This window comes from Oreochromis niloticus, linkage group LG20 (genome assembly GCF_001858045.2).
Source record: "Oreochromis niloticus isolate F11D_XX linkage group LG20, O_niloticus_UMD_NMBU, whole genome shotgun sequence".
In the NCBI taxonomy this organism is placed as follows: domain Eukaryota; kingdom Metazoa; phylum Chordata; class Actinopteri; order Cichliformes; family Cichlidae; genus Oreochromis; species Oreochromis niloticus.
The window spans coordinates 6,791,101-6,805,922 of NC_031984.2; the positions used below are offsets into that span (position 1 = coordinate 6,791,101).

Sequence of the window (14,822 nt, forward strand, 5' to 3'; positions counted from 1 at the left end):
ACTACATTCAGGTGTTAGAACACACTCTGTGTCATCAATATTTCCTCATTTGACAGCTCTAATCTGCCCCACTCAGCAGATTTATAAACATACACACACACACACACACACACTCTCTCTCTCTGTCTCTCTGTTTCCATGCTTGCTTGTTTGTTGTTCATCAGTCCTGGAAGTTGCCACTTGTGACCAAAAGAAGAAAGGTTGCACTGATGTTGGTATAGCCGCAAATAACAGGGAATCTATCGATTTTAGTAGCTGATGTTTATGTGTTGTGTAACATCCATTTTGTGTTGGCTCGGAGTCACTGGGGTGAACCCATGATTTATTAACGGCATCCAGAATTTCACAATCTGTGGATCCCCAAAAAGAGGGCCCGCTAGCATTACAGCTCATCTGATGTGGATGGCATCAGTGTTTGCATCCGGTCACACTGTCACAAGCCTCTCGTATGGGTGGATGAACAAATCCTTTTTCTTTTTTGAGTAACCGGGTTATGATTTTTGGGGCGAGACACCTTGCTGAGTACTTCACATAAATTTGTGTTAGCACCTCAAAGTAAGAAAGTAGAGTTTATGTTACGTGAAGATATTTGTTACACGTGCACCCGAGGGGACCGTAGCAGACTCATGGATGTGGATATATAATCCCGGGTTTAATGACTAGCCTGGATGATTTACTGCTCCAAGTTCAGCCTGACCCTAGCTCAAAACCAGTCATAGTGGTTGTTTCTTTATCTTCTGTTGATAGCTTTAGTTAACTTCTAGAAGATTTGAACCTTTTTTTCCTTTTTTTTTTTTTTTTTTTAAACACAGGAAGAATTAAAGTTCCCTGAAAAAGTCTCTCTTTTCTCCAACCCACCATGTAAGAGTCAAATTAAAAATTCTACAAGTAAACAAAACTGCAAAATTTCATAAGCGAGTCTTTTTCCTGAAAGCCACTGATAATTACTCATTAATAAAATATGCTGCTTTATTTTCTCAATACAACAGTCCCAAACCCAAATGGGTGAGACATTTCAGAAGTATGGGTGAGAAAATGTTTGGGGGGTTTTTTGGTTTTAAATAACTGAAACAGTTATTAGTTCCAGATTAATCGCATCAATCGATTAATGAGTTAACAGTGTGGCTGTTGTGCAGCGATTTTTGTGAGTGAGGGTCACGGCTTCCACAATCAGCGTTTTGTCTGAACCGGTCAGCGGCACGGCAGGTTTCTCGGCACAGCGTCTCGGTGTGGTTTCTCTCCCCAGGTTTTCACCCGGTGTGACTCAGCTGCTGTCCTTATTAACGAGGCCACATCATCCTCACATACCAGACACAATAAACCAAGTCTGATGACAAAATGACTGGGAGCCACGGCAACAGCGAGAGGAAGAAAACACGGGTTTCATGAGCAGAATGTGGGCGGATAATATAATAAAGCAATAATGGATGGCAACACATCCCTGCAGCATCCCTGTCTCTGTAAACAACTCTTTAAATCGCAGATGTGTAGGTTCTGATTTAAAGTAATAATATGACCCTAATTAACCAGACAAAAAAAGACACCTAACCCGAATTGACTTTCCCCCACACCAGACATCCTATAGTGGAAATCAAATGCCCCGGGGCACTTACAATTTCATTCAGATCTCAACAAAACACCCGAGCCCGTTTGGCAAGTATAGAACTGCCCCAGATTCAGTTCCTGGGAAATGAGACAGTTTGTTTTTCCAAGATTAATGCTGACACTCATGAATCCCATATGGAAAAATCACGGGAACCCCCAAAGACAAAAATGCTGCTTTATCAACTGAAATGAGCTGTTTGTCTGCGGAAAACTGCACAGGTCATCATCGAGAATCAACCACAACAAAGAAAAAAAACACACGACAGACGCCGAGACTCACATCAAAAATCACCCAGATCAAAAGAGCTTGTGTCCACTGAGGATTTATCCTCTTATTGCTGACACATATGGCCGTCCTGCCCAGTCTGTACTCACCGCCAAGCCTCTAATCTGTGTCCGCCTAGTGGCTGAAAACTTTAAAGAAGCCGTCTTAATCATCCCACCACCACGTGAACAATTAAACCGTTTCTGCTAAACTCCCAGGGTTCTTGAAGGGCATTACATTCATTCACAATTCACATTACACTGCGGTACAGACAAAAATAGCATTTCTGTTCACTTTCAGCTCTTCTGGAGAGACTAAACTCTTAGCACAAAAAAATGCACTTAGGGTACAGAAACGCCACCTCACTAATGGTTAAAAAGCTGTAAACCAGCACCAAAATGACAGTCACAAACCAAAAGCCACCACTCTCTTAACCAATAAAAACTGTTTGATGTGTGTATTCTTCATGTGTGGCCTTCAATCCGGCACTCAGTCATCAAAGCCTTGAAAACCCATGCTATAATCATTGAAGAGCTGCAATAAAAACATGTAATCTGCATTTATTTTGATCAATTCTTAACTTTTTAACTCTAGTTTTGAAAGCAACAACCAGAATATCTTTATATTGTTGTTTGGAGAAAGCAAGATGTTTGAGGAAGACCTTGTATGTTTTTGTACCATTTAAAAATTACATTAATCTACTAAATAATCAGAAGAGCGAAGAAGTAAACGGTTTGTAGTGTCACTTTGTGATTGCCTAATGTCCTTCAAAAGGATGAGATAAGAGCCATCTGAGTCCATCTAATCAAGCTGGTTTGTTCCTCTTTGTGTTAAAGGGACAGTTCACCCCAAAATCTCTTTTTGCTTTGCCAAACTACACCCGCCAATCACAGCACTTTGCAGAAGGAAGCATTCATCCTGTGATGAGACTGCGAGCCACAGCATGACAGGATGTAAGCTCGCTGCACGCTTCTTTTTGTTGGCGAATGCAGACAGAAAAAAATAGTCCCTACGTGTTACTGCTCATGAGGTTTGTGGATTTTGTGAGTAAGTGGATCATAATTTTAATAAAGAGAAATTGATGCTGAGCAGTATTTAGTTGCATTACGTTAAAACGACTAAACTAGGCAATGCACCCAGCACAGATCAATAAACAGCAGTAGAGCTGGCAGGAAAAAAACATCAGAATTTTATTTTCGGGTGAGCTGTCTCTTTAAAACCTTTTACTGATGCTCGGTGAGGAATCTGCTATTTTTAAATCTTCCATTAGTTTCAAATTTACATTTAAAGAGCTGAGTAGAAGTGCTACGAGTAGGGAAAAGTAAAAGTATGGAAAAACATTTTTAAACTCAGTGGAAAACTTGGTGAAGTAAAGCAAATAGTAAAAATGTGCAATAGAAAGAAACCTGTTAAATGAATCATGAAAAACCAAAGGAGAGAAGTGCAGCTCTGTGCGGGACATAACAACACTCAAAGCTTCATCAAATTCAGATGATTTTTCTTATTTTTTCATCATAAAAGGTGATTAATTACACCATCTCAATCTTTTCTTCTCCTTTCAAACTGCATCCAGTGGGAATAACAAAACAATTCCTCCAAAATGCCTCCAACAGTAGGGAATCCATTTCTTTCATCTTCTTTTGCCCATTTTTAGAAGATTTGTGAGAAAACCAGATAAAAATTGAAAAAAAAAAAAATCATGGACACACAAAGGGAGACTTAACTTTAAAAGGCACTAACCCAATGCTCTGCTTTGTAGCCTCAGCAGGTGGAGAACTTGCGTGGTGTTGTGGTTAGCCAGAAGTGTGGAACTAAACCTTGAAGATCATCTAAGGAGCAGAACAGTCCTGTCACTAGAGTTTGAGTATGTCCAGCCACAGGAAGACAAACAGCAGCCCCACCAGTGAGTCAGCTGGTATACTTGACAGGAAGGCTGCATCTAGTTGGCTAGAAACAACTAGACTTTCAAAATAAAAGCAAGGCATGAACGGATAAATGTGCAGGTAAATTTGGCACATGCCCACCACCACGGAGCAACTTAAGCCTTAAGATATTTTTAATGTGTAGAGATACTTATCGTCAGCAGCTGTGAGAGTGCTGCAGTCATGCTACCTGTAGAGGCCTGACAGAGCAGTGTTAGCACCACCGTATCGAGCTCAGAGGGAAGTCGGGTGCCCTCTTTGATATCTTCAGTGGAGAAAAAAGGTGCGTGATAGGAAATCACAGTTAAATTTTTCCAAACATGCAGTTACGACTACTTGATGCTTCATGTTGCCGACTAAACGACCGTTTTTGCAAATGTCTGAGAAGGCAACTTTAAATGAAGGCAACACAGAGACACCTCAACAGGCACTCAAATATAACTGAACATAAGATATACAGATGTTTTTTTAAACATACTAATGTTAGTAAACCCTGCACATTCGTTCAGATTATAGCAAGAAGATTCTTGAGCGATTCAGATGCTTCCCCTTTCACACTATGTGTTTCAGGGTTTCTGTATCAGCACTGTTTTATTAATATACTTGATAAAAATTACACAAGTCTATGGTTAACTGCCACATGCAGCTCACACAGGACATAATGCGTCTTTGTGGCACCTGAGCACAAAAAAACTAAGCTTGTCAACCCGCAGCGCAGCGCATCAGCAGTTAACATGTCACTTGAAAAAGCTGAATGAAGGGCTGTCAGGGGTTTGTCATAACGCTGCTGTGTCAGGCATTAACACACACACAGAGATCTGTATGGGATGAATGGGACATTGAGGGAGTAGCTTCCCTTCTAAGAGGGTCAAAGACTGAGAGCGCCGACATGACCTGAATGAGGGCTGGTCACATGTTACCCCGAAGCTAACACAAGGCAATGAGGATAACTCACAACATAAAAGGCCTATTGTCACCCCCCTCCGCCATCCACTCTACCCCTCGAGTGAGGATCTTCAGCAGCGGCTCAGAGAAACTCAATGGTACCAAAAACAGAGCCAAAGGGTGATAGAAATGCATCTTAATGGAAGGAAACTCGAGGGGAAGAACATCTCCTGGAGGCATGCCGGCAACGGTCATGTGACTGACTTCAAATGCAATGCAAACAACACGTGAAACGTGACCTGTGACAGTGTCACGGCGCCGTCTGACACCTCTGTCTCAAACACGCTTTTCGCACACTTGCAGCTCTTCATGTGCTGATTACATAAGATAACACAGGAAACCCCCCCAACCCCCAAAACAAAGGACAGCAGCAAACAAACCATCCAGACAGGAAGTGAAACAAACAGTCGACTAATCAATGATCCACAGAAACATTTAGGGCATCAGCTAATGATTATTGCTTTAATCGCTTAATCTGACAGTTACTCTCTACACGTTTATAGTTTGAGCTTAAAACTGTTGAAATGGAAAGACTGAGAGAATTCATTGCAAGAACAAAGAAGAGCAGCTGATGAGATCGTTTGGTTTTTATTTGCTCACAAAATTACAATTTTGTGCCACCAGCACAGTTAATCATTACATTTGAATATTAACCACACTATTTTCCAGCAAAAAGACTCCTTTGAGTTTGGAGTGATAACTGAACAAAAGTTGTCTGTTAAAAGGAAACCTTTTTTTTTCAAAGCAGAAACATGAAACACTTCCTCATTTTAAGTTGTAACTTGAGAGGATTTGCTGCATGTTTCTACAAAGCAAATATAAAGTATTCAGAGTGTTTGGGTTTTGGACTGTTGGTGGGGAAAAACGAGTGATTTAAACCTTCTTTTCCATAACACCAGAATGTTTCTTTAAAGTTTCATCTGAACAAATAATTTTTTCATGCCTTTATACCCTCGTTTTCAGCCCAGTTCAATATCTGTCTTTCCATGTTCTGTGCAATATTTTTGGCTCAAGTGCAATTATTTTGGTCCCAGTCTGTTTCAATGTTTCCTACACATACACCATGTATATAGTTCCACTCACACATGTATATATATACACTGCTTTTTATTTTATTCTATTTATTTATTTATTTATTTTCCACCTTCGATGTATATTGGTTTCTCTTTTTCTTACTTTAGCACCTTTGTGGTCCAGCTACCCAATTTCGCTGTGCAAGAAACTGCACAATGACAATAAAAAGCTCTAAGTCTCTAAGTCTCTCTCTCAGTTACAGCCTGAGCTTTTATGTCGGTGCTGATGGCCCTCTCAGAACAGTACAGTCCCTTTCTTTTTGGTCGCCAGGCCACAAATGACGCTAACAACCTCTGGTGACTTATCATAACTCTTTGAGTTTGGCGGAGCTCTCTAATAACTGTCAGTTGCTAACAAAAAACGTACACATTGGAACCAGAATCCGAGCCAGAAGACGGAGATACTTATGCAGAAGTATCTACAGTGAGATCTGGTGACCGACGAGGCCATTTTGAGTATAATGAACTCATTCTGCCTTCAAGAAATCAGTTTGTGATGATCCTGCTGGAAGCAGCCATCAGGAGATGGGCACACTGGTGAGAAAGGGAATATTCAGGTAGGCTGTGGCATGTAAATAAAGCTCATTCTGTATTAAGGATGGGACTGATCCATGTTTCCATGCTGTTTCTTACGGTGGCCCTGAGAGGCCAAACGGACTGCAACTTAAGAAAACACCAGCAAGAAGAAAAACGCTGCAAAAGCACACAAAACACAACAGAAATAGGAAAAAACAAAACAGAAATAGGAAAAACGACAATGGAAGTGTTTCTGGGGAGACAATAACCCGATGGACCAGTTGCAGGAACCCAAAACATGGTAGGCGTGTTTTATCATGATTCATATAATACTCATGACAGATTTTTAGGCTAATAGTTAGGCTAACACACTTACCTCTCATCTTTTCTTTCCTCACAAAACCGATAGATCCTCCACTTCTTTTAAGTGTCTCCCAGCGCAATTCTTAGCATATTTTGGTTCCTGCAACTGGTCTCAACTGGCACAGGGGAAGGGAACCCGTCAGGTTATTGTCTCCCCAGAAACACTTCCCTTGTGCTTTTGGAAATCTGTTTTTTCCCCATTTCTGTTTTCTTTTTTCCTATTTCCGTTGTGCTTTGTGTGCTTTTGCAGCGTTTTTCTTATTGCCGGTGTTTTCTTAAGCTGCAGTCCGTTTGGCCTCTCAGGGCCACCGTAGTTTCTGCCATATTCTGACCCAAAGATCAAAATGTTGCAGCAGGAACAAGAGACTCATCAGACCAGGAAACATTTTCCTGATCTTCTATTGGTGTGCATTGTAAACTGTGGCCTCAGTTTCCTGTTCTTAGCTGATAAGAGTGGCCTCGTGTGAGATCCTCTGCTGCTGTAGTCCATCTGCTTCAAGGTTCAACATATGGTTCCTTCATAGATGCTCTTCTGCATACTGTGGTTGTAACAAGTGGTTTTATGGATTACCAGTAACTGTTGCCTTCCTATCAGCTCCAAGCAGTCTGACCATTATCCTCTGACATCAACATGGCATTTTTTTCAAGGAAAATCAGCAGGTTCTGAAATATTCAGACCAACAACTATGGCACACTCAAAGTCACTGAAATCACTTTGATGCCCAGTTTGAACTTCAGTGGGTCGTCTCGACCACATCAACATCCCTAATGCACTAAATGCTGCCATGTGATTTAAAGACTGTGTTAACAAGCAGTTGAATGAGTCTGTCTGAGCCACAACAAGCTCATTTAATGAGTGGATAATACTTATTTAATCAAGAGCCTCATTAAATTGTACAGACCACAATTTACTTGTGTACTCTTTGAAAACACAACCAAAAATGCTCGTTTATTTTAATAATAATTACACACTTTGCCCTTTTTCAAGCACAGAGTTACCAAGTGTTTCACAGTTTGGATATTTAAACATTTAAACTGTGTGGCTTTCCAAATGTACCGCTATAGCTCAAAAGTAGGGAGTGGGAATTCTTCACATGGGAAGCGTGTCTTCCTATCAGTAACGGAAGGTTTGGTGTACTTTATCGTAGTCGAGATCTTTGAGAGTAAGCAGTGCCTACTGTTGTGACATCACAATGTTATTGAATTCCTGACTGCTGAAATATGAGGCGTACATTTGTTCCATTGAATGAGTGTTTTAAAAGTTTCACTGTGCTTATAAAGCCACCAGATCTTTTTATAATAAAACAAATCCACGGAAATCTCCCTTCCTGTAAAATCAGACCTTTAAATATTTTACCTGTGAAGTTTAAAGAAAAAGTGGTTGAGACTGTTCTCCATTTTGTGATTTACTAGTCCAAAAACAGCTAGTTAAAAACATCTTTGCTAAAAAAGCAAAGATGGCATAATTTGTTGGTTCTAACTTTTTTGTTAAGATGACATTTGGTTGTGTAACTGATACCACGGTTCCTGCAGAGAGACTTTTCTTCCCTTATTCAGATTTCTCAGATTTTAAACCAACTGATTGTTTTTGGACTGTTGGTTAAAAGAAGCAGTTTCAAGACATCGCCGTGGGCTCTGCTAAATCGTGATTTTCCTTCATGTTCTATTAGATTCATTGAGAAAACATCTGGCGCATTTTTTTAGCAGATGGTCCATCGCTGCCATTTGTGGTCAGGCAAAAAGAAGCAACTGTCTGAATAAGAGCTGTAAATCAGAGCCGTGGGGCACAAACGCCCATTGAGAGGCAGACAGTTTAATGTAATGTGTGCAGCCCCAAGTGAGGATGGAGTGCTAATCCACCGACATGAAATGTGACACCGGGATGTGCGGGGTCTACAGCTGGGGCTATAAAAAAAACCTTAGTGTTAATTTGCATGAAGCCTCGGCTTAGTCGGACCTCATTAGGAAGTCAGGAGTTGTAACCGGCGAGCCATCATCACCGGCTGGCTCTGGTCTGCCTGGCTGATGGTGCTCAGCTGTGCAGCAGAAATGGCTTACACAGAGCACAGAGTCAGCAGCATCAATCAGTCAGCAACTCTTTATGGAAACAGCTTCAGTCATTTTAAGATCAAACAAAGTAAAATATTCTCTATTTAAGCTTCTCATATGCAAAAATGTGATGCTTTTCTTCATTAACTAAAAATCCTGCTTTTGAGACAAAATCTAGAAAGCAAGCTGTAAAAGACGCATTTTCTACATGTAATAAAAGAAAGAAATAATTATGCGTATTTAAGGGATGCATTACACCAAGCTGCTGCCAATCAGTGAAACCAGGCAACAGGCCCTAGACCAGACTATCTTTGCATAATTCAAACTTTAAAATAATCCCCATTCATTTTAAACTGGGCCTTGTTAGAGCTACTCACTTCATCTTCTGCCTGAAACAAGGCGTTTTAGCTCCTCTCGCTCCTCTCTTTAGGACAACTTTTTTCTGATTGGCTGCCCCTTATTGGAAACTTTCACCATGTTTAATATCTTCATCCAACACTGAAACAATATAGGAGGTGAGAGTGCTCCTCACAAAGTAAAAACTGGAAAAAAATTTGGCTGCTCCATCGACATTTGGAAGGAGTGTTGGGAAAATCCTTTTTTCTCAGTGCATCAAGCTCCATTAGCACTGGGCACAGGACCACCCTCAGTGTGTCAAATGGTAAGCCTTCAAATCGATTTTAACATTTGGGAAGTGGATGAAGGTGCAGGTAGCCAAATATGATGTGATGGTGGTCCAGGTATACATTTCAGGTCTACAGGGAAATCGTACAGCTTACAGCGTAGCGCTGGGTTTATACTCAGCTGCAGACACCACAAGGGAGTTCTTCATTCCTGTTATAGATATTTGAAATCCGACTAAGGGTGCTTACGTAGTTCGTGCATTGTAGTTTTGTGTGTCTGCAGAAATGTCTGAGTGGTTATAAAACATTAAAAAAAAATCTGATCCATCTGATGATGAAATGCACATCATCCAGACCCAGGCAGGTTCGTGGACACGGAAATGATAGCACACTTTTAAGCGTTCAGAAGTTCCAGGGAGCAAACTAAAAATAGCATCAAGTCGAGAAGCTGCCTTAACATGTCCAACAACAGAACTGTAAACATGAGATTATCCAAATTTTAATCAGAGAAGGTTTGTTGCATTTATTTTTTGATCACTCCTCATATATAAGACAGAAAATAAAGAAAAGGACACAAGAATCTCCTAAATATTCTCTTAAATATGCCTCCACCAAGGCAATGTGCAGGTTTTTGTTATTTGCACTGTTGAAAATCATTTTAATATACATAATCTTTAAGAAACATAATTGGGGCTACAATTATTTTTACTTATGCAAATTCATTCTTTTTCTCTTGATGAAACCCTTTGAAGTAGTGCTGTCAGCGTTAATCTCTTTAAAATGACGTTAACGCCATAACCGCATTAACGCAGCAAATCTCCGTTAGCGAGTTAACGCGGATCGGCCCGTGCTTCGGGCTCCACGGCGCTAACGCGTTAACAAGCTAACCGCGCTAATGCGTTGACGCCGTGCAGCCACACGTTGAATGAAACAATGAAACATTGTAACATCTGCCTTTGCAAGAACAGCTCTATATAGCATTATTGACCTTCAGATCAATCTACTGACAAAACTAAGCAGACAAAAGCCTTTTTTATCAGTATTAAAAGCCCGTCAGTAGTAATGTGTTTCAGCTTCTCCAATGCCTTCTCACTTTTAAGGAGATCAATGATTACCTTTGCATTTTTAACTTGTTCTTTAAGCAACCATAATTGTAACAATTTGCTTTTTTTAAAGCTTTTAAAGACCAAATCATGAATATATAACCATCAGAATAATCAATTAAATGAAAATGTTCTGGTGCAGCCTCGTTTCCCTGTGTAAACTTTAAAGCAGCTTAGTCTCATTCCAGACGGTGACCTTAATAAAATGCTCACATGTGAAAAGATTCAAAGTATGCTCCGCAGTCCATTTCTGCGATCATAAAAACCCGGTAATGAAAACCATTTGTTGTGGCCCCTGTAAAGGCAGGTTTCGTACGGCTGTAAATACTCCGCAGAGAGGTGCCGTCCTCTGCCAACGAGACAACGAGCTCTGCAGCCAGAGGAACGGCTGCACTTCGTCCACCGCTGCACCACATTTCCATGTGTGTCAGCAAACGCCTTTACTACAGGTCTTTGGTGACTCATTTTCACATCAAACTGCTGAACCCTGACATGCCTGGAAAAAATGTGAAGCTAGAACAAGACATGCTGCTGACGCCAGACGAGCCGATCCAGGACAAAGGCTGCTACAGTGTCCAGTTTAGAGAGCTGCAACGAGGCCACTCTAAAACAGGTGAAACCAGCTCTGGCACGAAGATTAGCGACTTATCCAGCTAAATTTGGGCTTAACTCAGGATTTATCAAGTCACCTATGTGTGCCATTCCACCACAGGAGCTTTTACGTAAAAGCTTAGAGAAATATCCACGTCTACACTCAGCCTGCTTTTTGTATTGGCGTCCATATTACAAGGCCAAAAACAGGTAACTCCTCTTACTGAGTCAAAGACCAAATATACACCAAGGTAGTTACATTAGTAAAGGTTGTTTCCCCTCAGTTTTTAACCTCAGTTTTTTTTTTTCTCTTTCCTAAAAACAGCCAAACCTTCTTACTGATTTTCCAGCAAACAAACCACAGATCAAAATGTTTTACCCCCAAAAGCTTCAGGAACTTTAGCACTCTGGTGTTTTCCACTTTAGAAGATTTTCAGCTTGTAGTTTTGGCCAAGAAGGAGAATATTCAGAGGTAACTTGGATAATCTTTATACTGATTTTGCTATTTTTAGATTAGATTTGCTTTTTCATTGTATTTTATAAAAGGAACTCTGTACTGTCATTACATATGTATTACATGTGAAAAAGGAAAACGCTGAATGGAGCTCAAAACAGATTCTCACCACAATTTCTGGACATAATCTGTGAAAACAAGAAATTTCCACAGATTGGTGGAAGTCTGACCAATGAATGATGAATTCCCATCGCATTATTCTAAATACTGAATATCTTTTACCTCTTTCTAATGAAAAATACAACACTTTGGTCAGAGCCACTGAATTTGTCTTAAGGCAGGCTCCTGACCGTGTTAAAAATGCACATAAAAGCTCTATAAAATGCAGTAATCATGTTTTATCAGCTATTTACAACATATTAGTCTGTTCCTGTTGTTTGGGTTCATCTTACATATTTCACGTCGCTCTAAGTAAGGTTTTCCTGCTGCAGTATCTATATATCCTCATGGGGATCATCATTTCAACCCCTACCATATTAAATACTCTATCTGATGCTGCAGTTGGGGATTAGCTTGTAATTAACTACTCCGCCTCATTTCAAACGGAGATAGCACTCATCCAGACGTTTGGCTCGGTGAAGGCTGATAACCCAAAGAAGAGCCGGAGTGCGAAAAAACCAAACAGCAACACCAGAGAAAAGATGGAGCGCAAGATGGACATTTTCTGCAAATTTGGCCACATCTGCTTGCCAGCCGCAGCAGCTCAAACTCAACCAGGATTCAGCCTTAGTAATCATCATCATCATCATCATCATCCACATCCTTTTCCCAAGTTCGGGCCAAGAAGAAGACCTATTTATGGTACAGACTATATGGAGGGTTACATATGGAGGGAGAGCTTTGTTTGAGCTCCAAAGGGGGAAAAAAAAGTGCTCTATATCTCTCTGACAAACAAGCTCGATGGGAAGATGTTTTTAAAGCTGTACGACTGGAGCTGATGGGCGAGGTTTTTGAAACAGGAAGCTCATGAGATTCTGAAAACACTGAAGCTGCAGAAGCGGCTCGCTAAGCACCTTGTGGGAGGCGAGCGGAGGGAAGGGGGAGAGGGATTGAAGGAGTAAGGTGGGGGTGCATAAATCTCCTCAATAACAACTTATTTTAAGACAAATGAAAATAAACTGCAGCAGTGCACAAAGACACACTGTTCAAGGCAGGCTGAATTAAAAAGAAAATCTCCCTCTGTCGCTATTCTTTAACCACAGAGTCATCACGGGTCACGACTCCAAGCGTAAATCTGAGAGAGGAATCTTACAAGATTGTTCCTCCGTCCAAAACTAAACAAAATGTGGCCATTTAATCCTCTTTTTTTTGGCAAGGCAGGACGTGGTGGGGACCCGGTTAGCTCGCGAACTGATTAAAACTTCATTCCAAGCCATATTTTCTCTGGCCGGACGGATGAATCGAATGTTTGTTACAGCTGCGGCGGCTAAAGTGGTGTTTTGCCAGCTTCGATGTTTGCACGACCGCAGATTCCTCTGTAGGGTGGCCTCTGCATTTGGTGGGAGCTCTATTAGCATTCCTCGAGCACGTTCAATCATGCATATTTTAGAGGCCACATTTGACACAGCAGGCTCCGGTGCAGTTTGCGCGAAGATGGAGAACACGAGGTCAGGGCCTCAGGCTGGCTGCTTGTGACTCATTTGGCTGATATTCCCTGTGATGTGCACACAAATAATCAGAATAAGCTTTGTGTTGGGGTGGCGGGGGTTCAGGGGGGAGTAAACAAAGGGCTGTGGGGGAAACAATGCAGGCGGAGATAACTCCTTTGATGTGAGTATTTGCGCTGTGAGCGTGGAAACAGTTGGGATGAGGATGATGATGCCTTGCAGAGCTCCCCGTCAGTCCCGCCTCCTGCTGTGAGCTCCGTCTTACTGCGCCGACTCTGTGGGGCAGCTGATGAATATTTGCTATGCTAATGCAGGAGTGCCTTTGGTGTATAACCATGGTAACCACACTACCTGCATGCATCAGACAGTGGGGTGATAAATGGCTGAACTGATAGCTGATAAGGAGCAAGGCCCAGCCCCAGCCCAGCCTGTCTTCAAAGCACGAAGAGGAGGTGGGGGGGGATACCGAGGAGATAGGACGACTGCGGGAGGCTCTGACCTGTCTGCAAACCCCTACCAGACTTCAAATCGATTAAATTATTGTCCCGTTGCTCTTTCCTCCCACTTAAAGCTGCGAACAACCACCTAATAAACTGATATTTCACAGCCTGACTGACCTTGAATGTCTGAAAGGTCTGTTGAACCACATGTTATCTACCAAAGTCATGTCAGCTCTGAGGCGCTGAAAGGATTAGTTTGTTAACGCTCAAGCAACCGAGATATTTTAGTGACTTTTAGAAGAAAAAAAAAAAATCACAGTATGGTCACTTATGACAATTTAATGGCTGCACTGCTGTTCATCATGTTATTCCATTTCCACTACCCGTGGCAGATATTCAGAATTATAGTTATTAATGGTTTTAAATCTTTTTTTAATGCAAAATCTTCATCATTTGAGTTGTTTTCATTATCGGTTTGGTCATTAAGTAACTGCCTCAAGGCTTTTGAGGCAGTAAATCTCGCTGCTCTAGTTCTGTTAGCTATAAAACATGATAATGCAGTGATCCACACGTTTCTGTGTCACACCTTCTTGCATCTGTTTCTCAGATTTATAGGACACATATTATTTAATAATGCAATTTGCCCCAATCTCTTCCACAATCTAAGTCTAACTTTTCAGTCTTCTTTAACAAAACCTCATTTTTATTTACTTTGTTTTACAATCAGTGTAAGTCTCACAGTATAAGACCGTCACTATGCACCCGGGATGCTTTTACTTTAACCGTGTTGTTTATTTATTGCGGGCTGTTTTTTTTTCATGCTTTATCCCACTGCTGTAACGCAACATTGATCTCACAAGCGAAATTAAAGAGTCTATCTATTAGAAAAGTAGAATAAAATGCACAACTCAATCTGTAAGGATGCAGAATCTCATACACACACACACACACACACCTTCATACACCAAGTGACTTTTTGCACAATACTCAGTCTTTTGCACATTTCTATTGCACTGTTGTGTCTGCACTGTATTGTGCCTGTATCGTTCTGTTCTGTCTTTGTGTTGTTTTTTTGCCATTTTTGCACATTGCACTTTATGTAGTCCTGTGTTGATCGTCTGTTATATGTCATATGTAGCATAGGTCTTGCAGGAACGTTGTCTCGTTTCACTGTGTTCTGCACCACTGCACATGGCTGGAATGACA

General features: G+C 41.1%; 1 protein-coding gene across 4 annotated transcripts in view; it reads right to left on the reverse strand.

Annotated features, from left to right (window-relative positions):
* Positions 1 to 14,822, reverse strand: part of nckap5l (NCK-associated protein 5-like) — a 57,044-nt gene that overhangs the window by 32,126 nt on the left and 10,096 nt on the right. Inside the window, exon 2 of one of the 4 annotated variants that reach the window (XM_005477903.4) lies at positions 3,611 to 3,699. The exons of the other annotated variants lie outside the window; for them this stretch is intronic. The gene's annotated coding sequence lies outside the window, so the exon portion shown is untranslated. The remainder of the gene's footprint in view (positions 1 to 3,610; positions 3,700 to 14,822) is intronic. 4 annotated transcript variants of the gene reach the window in all.